General features: G+C 27.4%; 2 long non-coding RNA genes across 2 annotated transcripts in view; one reads left to right on the top strand and one right to left on the bottom strand.

The window, feature by feature from the left end:
* The window catches only part of LOC126278643 (uncharacterized), a 132,226-nt gene that overhangs the window by 69,063 nt on the left and 44,307 nt on the right, over positions 1-18,856 (top strand). The window lies entirely within an intron of this gene.
* LOC126278652 (uncharacterized) lies at positions 1,572-18,116 on the bottom strand. The gene is made up of 2 exons (XR_007550764.1): positions 17,416-18,116; positions 1,572-1,937 (listed from the first exon to the last, which is right to left on the bottom strand). It is a non-coding gene; the product is annotated as an uncharacterized LOC126278652 (long non-coding RNA).

The following is an 18,856-nucleotide window of genomic DNA, read 5'->3' as shown; positions in this document are numbered from 1 at the left end:
TATTTGCTGCCAACCGTACTGCTAATGTACCTGGTCGAATAACATTACTAATTGTTTCAATTAGTACTATAAATGATATTAATGCAGGTGGTGTACCTTGTGGTACAAGGTGTGTAAATATATGATTAGTATGGTTAATTCATCCAAATAATATAAATCTTAGCCATATAGGTAGGGCAATTGCAAATGTTAATGCTAAATGTCTTGTTCTAGTAAAAATATAAGGGAATAATCCTATGAAATTGTTAAATAATATTATAATAAAAATTGAGATGAAAATGAATGTTGTTCCATTAAATGATTTTGGTCCAAGAAGTGTTTTAAATTCATTATGTAAGGTTAAATTTAGTTTATTTCAGATAATGTTAATTCGTGATGGTGTAAGTCAAAATAGTGATGGGATTAATAATAGTCCTAGAAATGTTCTAGTTCAATTTAATGATAAATTAAAGATGTTAGTTGATGGGTCAAATGTTGAGAATAGATTTGTTATCATTTTCAATTTAAGTTTTTTATTTCAATTGTTCCTTTTTCTGCTCTTTTAATAAGGTTAGGTTTAAATGAGAAGAAGTTTATTTGATTAAACAAGATTAATGTAGCTGAAAATATAATGAATAGTGAGAATCATATAAGAGGGGATATTTGAGGGATTTGGATATAATTTCCCCATCAGAAGTAGTCGTTAATTTACTATTATTTGGTTTAAGAGACCATTACTTACTTTCAGTCATCTGATGAATTTCAAGGTGTACTAATTTTTTTTAGTTACTTTAGATTGACACTCTAATGTTATTTATTTTAACTAACTCCTTAAATTATCTTAGATAATCACTTAATAAATAAATTTACTGAAGTTCTTTCAATTACAATTGGTATAAATCTGTGGTTTGCTCCACAGATTTCTGAGCATTGTCCAAAGAATAATCCAGGTCGATTTATTGTGAATGTTCCTTGATTTAACCGACCTGGCGTTGCATCAATTTTAACCCCTAATGCAGGAACTGCTCATGAGTGTAGAACATCTGATGCTCTTGTTAATACTCGTACTTCTGTATTTATTGGTAGGATTGTTCGGTTATCTACATCTAGTAGTTGGAATCCATCATTTTCTAGGTCTTGTTCTGGTGTTATATAAGTGTCAAATTCTACGTCTATGAAGTCTGAATATTCATATCTTCAATATCATTGTCGTCCAATGGTTTTAATTGTAATTATTGCATCTACTGAATCATCAAGTAAATATAATAGTCGTAATGATGGAAGGGCAATAAAAATTAATGTAATTGCTGGTAAAGCTGTTCAGATTGTTTCAATTAAATGTCCATGAAGTATATTACGGTTAGTATAGGCAATAAATAATATATAACTTAGGGCATAACCTACAATTACTGTAATTAATAATAATACGACCATAGTATGATCATGAAAGAATGATAATTGCTCCATTAATGGTGAAGCTCCATCTTGAAGAGATAAATTTGATCATGTTGCCATTAATAAATATTTTCTAATAAAAGGTCAAACCTTTATTTGTAGAGCTTAAATCTACTGCACTAATCTGCCATATTAGAATCTAGAGATTAATGGTAATTCTGAGTAACTATGTTCTGCAGGAGGGTTATTTTGTAGTCATTCTGTTGATCTTCTTATGTTAGCTCTAAATATAATTGCTCGGTTTGTAATCATTCTTTCTCATATAATTACAATGAATATAATGATTCCTACAATAGAAATTGTAGACCCAATTCTTGATACTACGTTTCATGATGTATATGCGTCTGGGTAGTCAGAGTATCGTCGAGGTATTCCTGCTAATCCTAGGAAGTGTTGAGGAAAGAATGTTAAATTTACTCCAATGAATATAATTGTAAATTGGATTTTTAATCATGTATTATTTATAGTTAATCCTGTAAATGGTGGATATCATTGAATGACACCTCCTATAATTGCAAGTACTGCTCCTATAGATAATACATAATGAAAGTGGGCTACTACATAATATGTAACATGTAATACAATATCAAGTGATGAATTTCCTAATACTAATCCTGTTAATCCACCAATTGTAAATAGGAAAATAAATCCTAGAGCTCATAATAATGGTGGATTGAACTTGAATTTAGTTCCATATAATGTAGCTAATCATCTAAATACCTTAATTCCTGTAGGTACAGCAATAATTATTGTTGCTGATGTAAAATATGCTCGTGTGGCAACATCCATTCCTACTGTAAATATATGATGTGCTCATACAATAAATCCTATTAGTCCAATTGATAGTATAGCATAAATTATACCTAATGTTCCAAATGATTCAATTTTTCCTCTTTCTTGACATACAATATGTGAAATAATTCCGAACCCCGGTAGAATTAAAATATAAACTTCTGGGTGTCCAAAGAATCAAAATAGATGTTGATATAGAATTGGGTCACCCCCTCCTGCAGGGTCAAAGAATGATGTATTTAAATTTCGATCTGTTAATAATATAGTAATAGCTCCTGCTAAAACTGGAAGTGAAAGAAGGAGAAGTAATGCTGTAATAGCTACAGATCATACAAATAAAGGTGTTTGATCTAAAGTTATACTTTCTGATCGTATATTAATTGCTGTTGTAATGAAATTCACTGCACCAAGAATAGATGATACACCTGCTAAGTGCAGTGAAAAAATAGCTAGATCTACAGATGCACCCCCGTGTGCAATAGCTCCTGCTAGAGGAGGGTAAACTGTTCATCCTGTACCAGCACCATTATCTACTATAGAAGATGTAAGAAGAAGGGTTAGTGAAGGTGGTAGTAATCAAAAACTTATATTATTTATTCGTGGAAATGCTATATCTGGTGCACCAATTATTAGTGGAACAAGTCAATTACCAAATCCACCAATTATAATAGGTATTACTATAAAGAAAATTATTACGAATGCGTGAGCTGTAATAATAACATTATAAATCTGGTCATCCCCAATTAGAGATCCGGGTTGGCCAAGTTCAGCACGAATAAGTATTCTTATTGATGTTCCTACTATTCCTGCTCATGCTCCAAATATGAAGTATAAAGTACCAATGTCCTTATGGTTTGTTGAGAATAATCATTTTTGCGGTAAGATGGCTGAATTTTAGGTGGTAGACTGTAAATCTACTTATGAGATGTTTTCTCTCTTATCATATTTAGGTCTTATATTCAATTATGATTCTAGACTGCAATTCTAGAGGTGTAAAATTTTACTAAGACCTAAAAGATTATTCTTTTAATTATAACTTTGAAGGTTATTAGTTTGATTAACTTAAGTCCTTAGTATAATGAAATTAAGGTTGATGTTGAAATCAATCCTATTGTTGAAATTATTACTGTTATAGGAAGAATGATTCTTGATTCTTGGGACTTTATAGATCACGAATTTTCTGTGTATGATATAATTAGAGCTGAGAATCTAATACGTATATAGTAGTAGAGTGTAATTGTAGTTAATACAACTATAATAGTTATAATAGTTGTTATATTGTTTTCTATTAATGATTGTATTACAATTCATTTTGGTAAGAATCCAAGGAATGGTGGTAGTCCACCTAAAGATAATAAAGATAAGAATATTATGAATTTAATTTCGGTTTTTATATTTCTGGCTGAATAAATTTGATTTATGAAAAATAAATGTATTTGCTTAAATAATAAAACTATAATTAATCTTAATAGTGAGTAAATAATGAAGTATAGTTCTCAGATGTTTTCTCTGACTGTTAATGATCTAATTATTCAACCTAGATGTCTGATCGATGAATATGCTAAAAGTTGTCGTAAGGATGTTTGATTTAAACCTCCTATTGCCCCAATAATAATTCTTAAGATAATAATTGTTCAAATAAAAGTTCTTAATTGAATACAATAAGATAAGACCATTATTGGGGCGATTTTTTGTCATGTTATTAATGTTAAACAATTATTTCATCTTGATGCTCCTATAACTTCTGGAAATCAGAAATGGGAAGGTGCAGCTCCAATCTTTAATAATAGTCTAGATCTAATTATTATTGATGGGATAAATTCTGTTTCCCATCCCATGGGATATTTTATTTGAATCAGCAAAATTGAAAATAATAATATTGTCGATGCTATTGCTTGGACAATAAAATATTTAATTGATGATTCATTTATTATTATATTTTTATTTCTTGTTAGGAGCGGAATAAATGAAAGTAAGTTGATCTCAAGTCCTATTCAAACCCCAAATCAGGAATTTGATGAAATGGACAGGATCGTTCCTATCATTAATGTTGATAGGAAGAGAAGTTTTGTAGAGTTGTTGGTCATTAAAAAGGAGAGGATTGATACCTCTATAAATGGGGTATGAACCCATTAGCTTGTTTAGCTTACCTTTTTACATTAAGGTGTATGATGCACGTTAGTTTTTGATACTAAAGGAGGTAGTTTAATTCTATCTTATGTAATTTTAATGAAGGTAATTTTATTTACTTTATTTACCCTATCAAGGTAACCCTTTAATCAGGCACTTCATTTATTTAATATATAAATCGAAAGTTTTTTTTTGAAATTCTTTTATGTATTATTTTGTTTAATTAGGATTAATTTATCCTGCTCATTTTATTTTTATATATATATATATAATAAATAATTTATATTAATATATTACATTTAATTGAAATTAAAGTATTATAAGTTCATCTTACCATTATCAATTGATTATTTTAATGCAATTATTTACCTAGGATTATAGCTACTTATGTTTTTAGCTTAAAATAGGTTATTATAATATAATATATATAATAATATGTAATTTAATATTTAATATTATTATAATTGGATATAATAAATAAAATTATTAATTTAAATATAAAATATTATAATTAATATAAATAATTATATTAATTATAATAATATAATTATGTAAATTATCTATAAATAGATTATTTAACTAATATATATGAAAGTTAACTTAATATAAAAAAAGAATTCATATTAATAACATATTATATTAAATTACATAATTGTATAAAATATATTTATTATATTATTTAATCTTTCTTTATTTATTAGTGAAAAGAAAGATTAAATAAGATAGAATATAATACATATATTGCTATACATGTTCCATATTAATCTAATTATATATAATAGAGAAGTTGTTGAGGTCATACATAGGGGCGTTTCTTTTTTTTTGTTAATGTTTGTGGTTTTTTTCTTTTTTTTCCTTTAAATATTTGAATCTTTTATTTTTTCCTGAATTAATAGATTTAAAATTTTCGTATTTTTTATTTAAAAAGTTTTATTCTTGCTTGTTTATTCACTTTTTCTTTGTATTATATGTAAGTTTTGTTAGACTAAATGTTCTTTTTGCAGTAATTTGATTTAATTATCAAGTGATTTTGGATTTGGCAATTGATTTAGTATCGGCATAATTCGTGCCAGCAGCCGCGGTTATACGATTGATACAAGTGAATATTATTGGTTAAAACAGTTGTTTATATTATTAGGGTTGAAATATAAATTTGTAAGGTGAAATGTTAAAATTTATTTGTGGCCCTTTTTATGAATCTGTGAAATTTAAATAATAAACTAGGATTAGATACCCTATTATTTTAAATGTTAATTATATTTACCAGGGTACTATTAGTTAAGGTCTTTAAACCCAAAGAATTTGGCGGTATCTCATTCCATTCAGAGGAACCTACCCCATGATTGATAATACACGATTTACTCTACTTAATTTATTTGTTTGTATATCTCCGTTATCAGAGAATCTTTTTAGAGTTATAATTCTCAAGATTTATAATTATAAAATATTCCAGGTCAAGGTGCAGCTTATAGTTAAGAGGAGGTGGGTTACAATAGATTTTTGTTTATAACGGATTTGATAGTGAAATACTGTTAATGAAGGTGGATTTGATAGTAATTTAATTTATTTAATTTAACTGATATTGGCTCTGAGATGTGTACACATCGCCCGTCACTCTCATTATTGATTATTCTATTTTATTTTAAAGTAGCTTCAATTTAGATGAGATAAGTCGTAACATAGTAGATGTACTGGAAAGTGTATCTAGGAAGAGTTTCAAGATATAACTTATTAGTAAAGTGTTTCATTTACACTGAAAATTTTTCTGTGCAAATCAGGATATCTTGATTATTTATTTTATTATATTTATTTTTTGTTTATTTAATTATTTAATATAAATAATTTTATTGTATTTTTGTCTTAGTATATTTTATAGAATTGATTTTTTAAATTATAGTTTATTGGTAATGTAAGTGTTTTATGAAATATTATTTTAAATTTTTTTAAGTAGATTTTATTTATTGTACCTTTTGTATCAGGGTTTATCAAAATTTTAGTATTTATTTTACTTGTCTCGATTTGGGTTGATTTATAAATAATTTATAGTTAATGTATCATAATTATTAATAAATTATTTATAGAAATGAGATGTTAATCGTTTCCCAAAATATATAGTTTCTTAAGAAAAAATTTAATTTTTTAAAGTTATTTGTTTTTATTTAATTTTTTAAGTAAAAATATTAACTTATTTATTCTTTAAGGGATAAGCTTTGAAGTTAATAACCTATAATTTATTTTATAGAAATATAATAGTAAGCTTTAAACCAGCTATCTTTAAGATTACGTTTTAGTTCATTATTTTTTATTTTGATTTTATAAATATTTTAGGTTTTTTATTAAGATTATTAATTTAATTTTAAAATTTTTGTAATAATGATAGAATTAGTATATTTATTTGTATGAAATTTTTACCTTGTGAACTTATTATAAGTAACTAGGCAAAATTGATTTCCGCCTGTTTATCAAAAACATGTCCTCTTGTTTATATTTTGAGGTCTGGCCTGCTCACTGAGCGTATTTTTAAAGAGCCGCGGTATTTTGACCGTGCAAAGGTAGCATAATCATTAGTCTCTTAATTAGTGGCTGGAATGAATGGCTTGACGAGAAATCAACTGTCTCTTAATAAATTTTTGAATTTAACTTTTGAGTCAAAAGGCTTAAATTCTTCTTTAGGACGAGAAGACCCTATAGAGCTTGACATTTTACTTTTATATAGTTTTTTGTTTGTCTTTCTATATTTAATGATGATGTTTTGTTGGGGTGACATGAAGAATAGATAAACTCTTCATTATTATATCATTTATTTATGTTTGTTATTTTGATCCATAATTTATGATCATAAGATTAAGTTACCTTAGGGATAACAGCATAATTGTTTTTGAGAGCTCATATCGACAAAGCAGATTGCGACCTCGATGTTGGATTAAGAAAAATTTTGGGTGCAGGAGCCCAATGATTAGGTCTGTTCGACCTTTAAATTCTTACATGATCTGAGTTCAGACCGGCGTGAGCCAGGTCGGTTTCTATCCTAAGATTGTTAATCCATATTAGTACGAAAGGACCATTTGGTTAAAATATTTTTTGTTATATTGATTAATATTAATTTATTTACTATTTTGAAAGATTAATGTGTTGAATTTAGAATTCATTTATGTAGATTTTTTCTACAAATAGTATTGATACTTTATGATTTATTTATATTTATTTTGAATTTTCTTTTATTGGTTATTTGTGTTTTAATTAGTGTTGCCTTTTTAACTTTATTAGAGCGTAAGGTTTTAGGTTATATTCAGATTCGAAAGGGTCCAAATAAGGTAGGTTTTGTTGGAATTCCTCAGCCATTTAGAGATGCTATTAAGTTAATTTGTAAGGAGCAGCCAATTCCTATTATATCTAATTACCTACTTTATTATTTTTCCCCTGTTTTTAATTTAATGATTTCTTTAGCCCTTTGAGTAATTTTTCCTTATTTAACTTATATGTGTTCTTTTTCTTATGGATTTTTATTTTTTTTATGTTGTACTAGATTAGGTGTTTATACTGTTATAATTGCTGGTTGATCTTCTAATTCAAATTATTCATTATTAGGTTCTCTTCGTTCTGTTGCTCAAACAATTTCTTATGAAGTTAGTTTAGATTTAATTTTATTGTCTTTAATTATTTTAATTGGTAGTTTTAATATGTTTGATTTTATAAACTATCAGCTTTATTGTTGATTTATTATTATTTCTTTTCCTTTAGCTTTAGCTTGTTTTGCTTCTTGCTTAGCTGAAACTAATCGTACTCCTTTTGATTTTGCTGAAGGGGAATCTGAGTTAGTTTCAGGATTTAATATTGAGTATGGTGTGGGTGGTTTTACTTTAATTTTTTTAGCTGAATATACTAGAATTGTCTTCATAAGAATGTTATTGGCTTTAATTTTTTTGGGCGGTGATTTTTATTCTTTTATATTTTTTATTAAGCTTGCTATTATATCTTTTGGTTTTATTTGGGTTCGTGGAACATTACCACGGTTCCGTTATGATAAATTAATGTACTTAGCTTGAAAAAGTTTTTTACCTTTATCTTTGAATTTTTTTATTTTCTTTGTTGGTTTAAAGATTTTATTTATCTCATTTGTTTAGTGAAATTTTTTGAGAAAAGTTAATAGAAGAGTTAAACTTCTAATTTTATGTTTTCAAAACATATGCTTTTCCTAAGCTAATTAACTTTATTCCTTAATTAATTTATCTCATGCGTTTGCGACATGGACATTAATTAAGAAATATGTGAAGTAAATAATTGTTAAGATTTGACCTGTTATAATATAAGGTTCTTCAACAGGTCGTTTACCAATTCACGTTAGTAAGCATACAACAACTACTATAATTCAGAATAAAATTTGATTAATAGGGTAAAATTGAATGCCTCGGAATGATGTTTTATTATAAAATGGTAAAATTATTAAGATTCTAATTGATAAAAATAATGCAATAACACCTCCTAACTTATTAGGGATAGATCGTAGAATTGCATATGCAAATAGGAAATATCATTCTGGTTGAATGTGAACTGGTGTTACTAATGGGTTGGCAGGTACAAAGTTATCTGGATCTCCTAATAGGTAAGGATTAATGAAACATAGTATAATTAATAATGATGTTATTATTACAAATGTAATAGAATCCTTAAAGCTAAAGTATGGATGGAATGGAATTTTTTCAATATCTCCATTTAGTCCAAGAGGATTATTAGATCCTGTTTGGTGAAGAAAAAATAAATGAATTGCTGCTATAGCAGCAATAATAAATGGTAATACAAAATGGAATGTGAAGAATCGATTTAATGTTGCATTATCAACATCGAAACCTCCTCATACTCATTGGACTAAATCTGTTCCTAAGTATGGGATTGCTGATAATAAATTAGTAATTACTGTTGCACCTCAAAAAGATATTTGGCCTCAGGGTAAGACATATCCTATAAATGCAGTTGCTATAACTAAAAATAAAATCACTGTACCAATTATTCAGGTATGTATATATATATAAGATCCATAGTAAATTCCCCGTCCTACATGTAAGTAAATACAAATAAAAAATATAGATGCTCCATTTGCGTGTAAGGTTCGGATAATTCAACCATTATTTACGTCTCGGCAGATGTGTACTACACTACTGAATGCTATTTCAATATTTGATGTATAATGTATAGCTAAAAATAGTCCAGTTACGATTTGAATTACCAAACATAACCCTAATAGGGATCCAAAATTTCATCAAAATGAAATATTTGTTGGGGCAGGTAAGTCAATTAAAGAGTTATTAATAATTTTAATTAAAGGATGTCTTAATCGTAAGGGTTTATTCATTAGTAATTATCTTATTTTACGAATAGGTCCCTGATTAATATTGGTGATTTTAACAACTGCTAGTAGTGCTAAAAATAAATAAATTATTATTATTATTGTAATAATGAATGTTGTTCTATTATATAATTTTTCTAAAGATATTGTTATTTCTTGATAATTGATTGAATTATCAATATTTATAGTTTCGGTGTTTTTGAAAAAGTCTATAAATATAGATATATCTAGAATAGTTAATATTAATATGATAAATACTCACATTATTAATGTAATAATTATAGTGATTGATTTAGGCTGAAATATTTAGTTTGATGCAATTCTTGTAATGTAAATAAATAATACTAGTATACCACCAAGAAATGTTAAAAATAAAATATATGATAATCAATATCTTTCTATTATTGTTCCTGTTATTAATCCAACTAGGAAGGTTTGAAGGATAATAAAAAGCATTATTGATATTGGGTGTCTTAATTTAATAAAATTAATATTTATTACATTTGATAATGATATAATTATTATTTTGATCATTTCAGGTGTTAGTTTATTTAAAATACCGGTTTTGGGGACCGATGATGGAAGCTTTTCCACCTCTGAAGTTTTAAAAGTGGGGGCTGGACTTATTTCCGGTTTACAAGACCGGCGTTTTTTTTAAACTATTAAAACTAATGTTTATATTCTCTATTTTTACTTCTTTATTGATTTATTTTGCTGGTGTTTATGTTTTTTCTTCTAAACGTAAACATTTATTAATGGTTCTTTTGAGATTAGAATATATTGTTCTTTCTTTATTTATGTTAGTTATTGTTTTTCTTATTGAGTTTGATTATGATTATTTTTTTCCTGTTATTTTTTTAGTTTTTTCTGTTTGTGAGGGTGCTTTAGGTCTTTCTATTTTAGTTTCAATAATTCGTTCTCATGGTAATGATTTTTTTAATTCTTTTGGTTTATCTTTATGTTAAAGTATTTGTTTATAACTATTTTTTTGATCCGTCTTTGTTTATTAAATAATTGTTGATGGTTGGTTCATTCTTTAATGTTTCTGTTGGGTTTTGTTTTTATAATTTGTGTTTATTCATATGCTGATTTGAATATAATTAGATATTATTTTGGTATTGATTATTTTTCTTTTAGTTTAATTTTACTTAGTTTTTGGATTTGTTCTTTAATAATCACTGCTAGAGGTTCAGTTTATTTAAGTTCATATCATTCTAATTTTTTTTGTTTTTCTGGTTTTGATTTTAATAATTATGCTTTATTGTTCATTTGCTAGATTAAGTCTTCTTTCTTTTTATATTTTTTTTTGAGGCTAGATTAGTTCCTACTTTACTTTTAATTTTGGGTTGGGGTTATCAACCTGAGCGTTTGCAGGCTGGTGTTTATTTAATTTTTTATACTTTGGTTGCTAGATTACCTTTATTATTAGTTTTATTTAAGGTTTATGATTTTTCTAATACTTTATATTTTCCTTTATTGGTTGATTTTGGTTCTTATTATTTTATGTTTTATGTATTTATAATTTTGGCTTTTTTAGTTAAGATACCTATGTTTCTGGTTCATTTATGACTTCCTAAGGCTCATGTTGAGGCCCCTATTTCAGGTAGAATAATTCTTGCTGGTGTTTTATTAAAGTTAGGTGGTTATGGTATTTTTCGTGTTATAAAGGTTATTTCTTATTTGGGTTTAAAGTTTAATTATTTTTGATTGTCTTTAGGTTTATCTGGGGGTGTTATTGTAAGATTTATTTGTTTTCGTCAGGTTGATTTAAAGTCTTTAATTGCATATTCTTCTGTTGCTCATATAAGAATGGTTATTGGTGGATTGATGACTATGAATTGATGAGGTTGTGTAGGTTCTCTTTCTCTAATGGTTGGTCATGGTTTATGTTCTTCTGGTTTATTTTGTTTATCTAATATTATTTATGAACGTTTAGGTAGACGAAGATTATTAATTAACAAGGGTATAATTAATTTGATGCCAAGAATGGCTTTATGATGATTTCTTTTAAGATCATCAAATATGGCTGCTCCTCCTTCTTTAAATTTGGTAGGTGAAATTAGATTATTAAATAGAATTATATCTTGATCTTCTTTTAGATTCATGCTTTGATTTTTTTATCTTTTTTTAGAGCTGTTTATACTTTGTATATATATTCTTATTCTCAGCATGGGAATTATTATTCTGGTGTTTATACTTGTTCTCTTGGTTATTTTCGTGAATATCATCTTTTACTTTTACATTGATTGCCTTTAAATATTCTCTGTTTAAAGGGTGAATATTTCTTTGTTTAGTTTGCTTAAGTATTTTAATTAAAAATATTGTTTTGTGGAATCAATGATATGAAGTTTTTCATCTTAGGCCGTGAATTTATTTTCTATTTGTTCTTTGAGTTTTTTTTCTTTGTTTATTTCGAGAACTATAATTTTTATTTTAGGTATTTATTATTTAATAATTGATTATAGAGTTTTTGTTGAGTGAGAGCTTTTCAATTTAAATGGTTCTATAGTTGTTATAACTTTAATTTTGGATTGAATATCTCTTATTTTTATATCTTTTGTTATATATATTTCTTCTTTGGTTATTTATTATAGAGAGGATTATATATCTGGTGAAAAGAATATAAATCGTTTTATTATTATTGTTTTAATATTTATTCTTTCTATAGGTTTTTTAATTATTAGTCCTAATTTAATTAGAATTTTATTAGGTTGAGATGGTTTAGGTTTAGTTTCTTATTGTTTAGTTATTTATTATCAAAATGTAAAATCTTATAGTGCTGGTATATTAACTGCACTTTCTAATCGTATTGGTGATGTTGCTATTTTAATTTCTATTGCATAAATGTTAAATTTTGGTGGTTGAAATTATATTTATTATTATGATTTTATTTCTAATTCTTTTGAAATAAAGCTCATTACTATATTAATTGTTTTAGCAGCTATAACTAAGAGAGCTCAGATTCCTTTCTCTTCATGACTTCCTGCTGCTATAGCAGCTCCTACTCCTGTTTCTGCTTTAGTTCATTCTTCTACTCTTGTTACTGCTGGTGTTTATTTATTAATTCGTTTTAGACCAATATTGGATACTTATAATTGTGGTTGATTTTTACTTTTAATTGGTTGTATAACTATATTTATGGCTGGATTGGGCGCTAATTTTGAGTTTGATTTAAAGAAGATTATTGCTCTTTCTACTTTAAGACAACTTGGTTTAATAATAAGAATTTTGGCTATAGGTTATCCAAAGCTTGCATTTTTTCATTTATTGGCTCATGCTTTATTTAAGGCATTATTATTTATATGTGCAGGTTCAATAATTCATAATTTGAAGGATTCTCAGGATATTCGTTTTATAGGATCAATTGTTAATTTCATACCTTTAACTTCAGTTTGTTTTAATGTTTCTAGTTTATCTTTGTGTGGAATACCTTTTTTAGCGGGATTTTATTCAAAGGATTTAATTCTTGAGATGGTTTGTTTAAGATGAATTAATTGTTTAATTTTTTTTCTTTATTTTTTTTCTACTGGTTTAACTGCTTCTTATTCTTTTCGTTTGTTTTATTATTCAATATCTGGTGATAATAATTTTTATTCTAGATTTTCTTTTGATGATAAGGGTTATTATATTTCATTTGGAATAATTGGTCTATTGTTTGTTGCTGTTTTTGGTGGTAGTCTTTTATCTTGATTAATTTTTCCTATTCCTCATGTGATTGCTTTACCTTATTATTTAAAGTTTTTAACTATTACAGTTGTTATTTTAGGTGCTTATTTAGGTTATCTTATTTCTAATTTTGATTTTTCTCATAATTTATTTTCTTTAAGTATACTTTCTTTTGTTAGATTTGCTGGTTCTATATGATTTATACCTTTTCTTTCAACTAAGTTTATTAGATATATTCCTTTAAAAATAGGTTATTATTCATCTAAGTCATTTGATTATGGTTGAGGTGAATTACTTGGTGGTCAAGGTTTATATAGATTATTTATTTATTTAATTGGTTATATTCAAGGTTGATATGATTCTAATTTCAAGATTTATCTTTTAACTTTTATTTTTTGAATATTTATTTTGGTAATATTGTTTTTCATTTACTTAAATAGCTTATAATTAGAGCGTGACACTGAAGATGTTAAGGAAGTATTTTTACTTTTAAGTATTTATAAATATAGATATACTATTTTTACAGTGGAAATGTAATGTTTTATTTAAACTATATAAATTTTAGAAATGTTAACGGAGTTTAACCGCTAATATAAAAAGTTAGCAGCTTTCATATTGGTCGAAACTGACTGCAATATTTCGCTTCTTATTCTATTTAAGGTTGATTGATAATATCAATACTTTTTGAATGCAACCCAAATGTTATATTTAACTACAACCCTTTATTCTGCTTATTGTAATGCTCCTTGGTTTCATTCATGGTATAGTCCTCCTAATAGAACTAGAATAAAAAATATTGTTGATACTGTTCAGATTATAATGTCTGAAGTTTTAAAAATAATTACAATTGGTATAATTAGTGCAATTTCTACATCAAAAATTAAAAAGATTACTGCGATTAGGAAGAATCGTATTGAGAATGGTATTCGTGCTGATCTTTTTGGATCAAACCCACATTCAAATGGTGATCTTTTTTCTCGATCATTAATTAATTTTTTTGATAGTGTTGTTGCCAGGATTATAACAATTATTGGAATAATAAATCTAATGAAAACTCTTGTTGATAGAATTAGAATTGTTTTTCTTGATTTATATCAAGCTTTCTGATTGGAAGTCAAATGTACTATTTATACTAGAAAAACAATTATCTACCTCATCAATAAATAGAGATATATAAGAATAATCATACTACGTCTACGAAGTGTCAGTATCATGCTGCTGCTTCAAATCCAAAGTGATGTCTTGGTGAAAATTGATTTATTGAGTGTCGAAGTAGACATGTTGATAAAAAGATTGTTCCAATAATTACGTGTAAACCATGGAATCCTGTTGCAACAAAGAATGTTGATCCATAAACTGCATCTGCAATGGTAAAAGGTGCTTCTCAATATTCATATGCTTGAAGTATTGTAAAGTATAGTCCTAATAACACTGTGAAGAATAATCCTTGTAGTGCTTGAGTATGATTAGATTCCATTAAACTATGATGTGCTCATGATACTGTTACTCCTGATGCTAAAAGAATAGCTGTATTAAGTAATGGAATTTGTATAGGGTTAAAGGGTTGAATTCCTATTGGAGGTCATAGTATTCCTAGTTCAATTGTTGGTGCTAATCTTCTTCTAAAGAATGCTCAAAAAAAAGAAACGAAAAATAATACCTCTGATGCAATAAATAAAATTATTCCTCATCGTAATCCAATTGATACAAATCCTGTATGTAATCCTTGATATGTTCCTTCTCGTACTACATCTCGTCATCATTGAATTATAGTTAGTAGGGTAATTCCAAATCCAATTATGAATAAGTTAATATTAAATAGGTGGAATCATTTTGCTAGTCCTGATACTAGGACTATTGCTCCAATTGCTCCTGTTAATGGTCAAGGTCTATAGTCTACTAAGTGGAATGGGTGGTTTGAGTGAGTTGTTAACATAGGTTTAATATACTTCTCTAGAATATAGAGTTCTTAGAATTGAGAAAACATAGGCTTGAATTATTGCTACTGCTGATTCTAGAATTAATAGAAGTATTTGTCCAATAATTAGTAATGAGATTAAGTTTATTGCTATAGATGGTCCTGTGTTTCCTAATAAGGTTAATAATAAGTGTCCTGCAATTATATTTGCTGCCAACCGTACTGCTAATGTACCTGGTCGAATAACATTACTAATTGTTTCAATTAGTACTATAAATGATATTAATGCAGGCGGTGTACCTTGTGGTACAAGGTGTGTAAATATATGATTAGTATGGTTAATTCATCCAAATAATATAAATCTTAGCCATATAGGTAGGGCAATTGCAAATGTTAATGCTAAATGTCTTGTTCTAGTAAAAATATAAGGGAATAATCCTATGAAATTGTTAAATAATATTATAATAAAAATTGAGATGAAAATGAATGTTGTTCCATTAAATGATTTTGGTCCAAGAAATGTTTTAAATTCATTATGTAAGGTTAAATTTAGTTTATTTCAGATAATGTTAATTCGTGATGGTGTAAATCAAAATAGTGATGGGATTAATAATAGTCCTAGAAATGTTCTAGTTCAATTTAATGATAAATTAAAGATGTTAGTTGATGGGTCAAATGTTGAGAATAGATTTTCAATTTAAGTTTTTTATTTCAATTGTTCCTTTTTCTGCTCTTTTAATAAGGTTAGGTTTAAATGAGAAGAAGTTTATTTGATTAAACAAGATTAATGTAGCTGAAAATATAATGAATAGTGAGAATCATATAAGAGGGGATATTTGAGGGATTTGGATATAATTTCCCCATCAGAAGTAGTCGTTAATTTACTATTATTTGGTTTAAGAGATCATTACTTACTTTCAGTCGTCTGATGAATTTCAAGGTGTACTAATTTTTTTTAGTTACTTTAGATTGACACTCTAATGTTATTTATTTTAACTAACTCCTTAAATTATCTTAGATAATCACTTAATAAATAAATTTACTGAAGTTCTTTCAATTACAATTGGTATAAATCTGTGGTTTGCTCCACAGATTTCTGAGCATTGTCCAAAGAATAATCCAGGTCGATTTATTGTGAATGTTCCTTGATTTAACCGACCTGGCGTTGCATCAATTTTAACCCCTAATGCAGGAACTGCTCATGAGTGTAGAACATCTGATGCTCTTGTTAATACTCGTACTTCTGTATTTATTGGTAGGATTGTTCGGTTATCTACATCTAGTAGTCGGAATCCATCATTTTCTAGGTCTTGTTCTGGTGTTATATGAGTGTCAAATTCTACGTCTATGAAGTCTGAATATTCATATCTTCAATATCATTGTCGTCCAATGGTTTTAATTGTAATTATTGCATCTACTGAATCATCAAGTAAATATAATAGTTGTAATGATGGAAGGGCAATAAAAATTAATGTAATTGCTGGTAAAGCTGTTCAGATTGTTTCAATTAAATGTCCATGAAGTATATTACGGTTAGTATAGGCAATAAATAATATATAACTTAGGGCATAACCTACAATTACTGTAATTAATAATAATACGACCATAGTATGATCATGAAATAATGATAATTGCTCCATTAATGGTGAAGCTCCTTCTTAAAGAGATAAATTTGATCATGTTGCCATTAATAAATATTTTCTAATAAAAGGTCAAACCTTTATTTGTAGAGCTTAAATCTACTGCACTAATCTGCCATATTAGAATCTAGAGATTAATGGTAATTCTGAGTAACTATGTTCTGCAGGAGGGTTATTTTGTAGTCATTCTGTTGATCTTCTTATGTTAGCTCTAAATATAATTGCTCGGTTTGTAATCATTCTTTCTCATATAATTACAATGAATATAATGATTCCTACAATATAAATTGTAGACCCAATTCTTCATACTACGTTTCATGATGTATATGCGTCTGGGTACTCAGAGTATCGTCGAGGTATTCCTGCTAATCCTAGGAAGTGTTGAGGAAAGAATGTTAAATTTACTCCAATGAATATAATTGTAAATTGGATTTTTAATCATGTATTATTTATAGTTAATCCTGTAAATAGTGGATATCATTGAATGACACCTCCTATAATTGCAAATACTGCTCCTATAGATAATACATAATGAAAGTGGGCTACTACATAATATGTATCATGTAATACAATATCAAGTGATGAATTTGCTAATACTAATCCTGTTAATCCACCAATTGTAAATAGGAAAATAAATCCTAGAGCTCATAATAATGGTGGATTGAACTTGAATTTAGTTCCATATAATGTAGCTAATCATCTAAATACCTTAATTCCTGTAGGTACAGCAATAATTATTGTTGCTGATGTAAAATATGCTCGTGTGTCAACATCCATTCCTACTGTAAATATATGATGTGCTCATACAATAAATCCTATTAGTCCAATTGATAGTATAGCATAAATTATACCTAATGTTCCAAATGATTCAATTTTTCCTCTTTCTTGACATACAATATGTGAAATAATTCCGAACCCCGGTAGAATTAAAATATAAACTTCTGGGTGTCCAAAGAATCAAAATAGATGTTGATATAGAATTGGGTCACCCCCTCCTGTAGGGTCAAAGAATGATGTATTTAAATTTCGATCTGTTAATAATATAGTAATAGCTCCTGCTAAAACTGGAAGTGAAAGAAGGAGAAGTAATGCTGTAATAGCTACAGATCATACAAATAAAGGTGTTTGATCTAAAGTTATACTTTCTGATCGTATATTAATTGCTGTTGTAATGAAATTCACTGCACCAAGAATAGATGATACACCTGCTAAGTGCAGTGAAAAAATAGCTAGATCTACAGATGCACCCCCGTGTGCAATAGCTCCTGCTAGAGGAGGGTAAACTGTTCATCCTGTACCAGCACCATTATCTACTATAGAAGATGTAAGAAGAAGGGTTAGTGAAGGTGGTAGTAATCAAAAACTTATATTATTTATTCGTGGAAATGCTATATCTGGTGCACCAATTATTAGTGGAACAAGTCAATTACCAAATCCACCAATTATAATAGGTATTACTATAAAGAAAATTATTACGAATGCGTGAGCTGTAATAATAACATTATAAATCTGGTCATCCCCAATTAGAGATCCGGGTTGGCCAAGTTCAGCACGAATAAGTATTCTTATTGATGTTCCTACTATTCCTGCTCATGCTCCAAATATGAAGTATAAAGTACCAATGTCCTTATGGTTTGTTGAGAATAATCATTTTTGCGGTAAGATGGCTGAATTTTAGGTGGTAGACTGTAAATCTACTTATGAGATGTTTTCTCTCTTATCATATTTAGGTCTTATATTCAATTATGATTCTAGACTACAATTCTAGAGGTGTAAAATTTTACTAAGGCCTAAAAGATTATTCTTTTAATTATAACTTTGAAGGTTATTAGTTTGATTAACTTAAGTCCTTAGTATAATGAAATTAAGGTTGATGTTGAAATCAATCCTATTGTTGAAATTATTACTGTTATAGGAAGAATGATTCTTGAT

Source organism: Schistocerca gregaria, chromosome 6 (assembly GCF_023897955.1).
Source record: "Schistocerca gregaria isolate iqSchGreg1 chromosome 6, iqSchGreg1.2, whole genome shotgun sequence".
In the NCBI taxonomy this organism is placed as follows: Eukaryota; Metazoa; Arthropoda; class Insecta; order Orthoptera; family Acrididae; genus Schistocerca; species Schistocerca gregaria.
The sequence above is the reverse complement of the archived record's forward strand: the minus strand, read 5'-3'. Positions and strand labels throughout refer to the sequence as shown.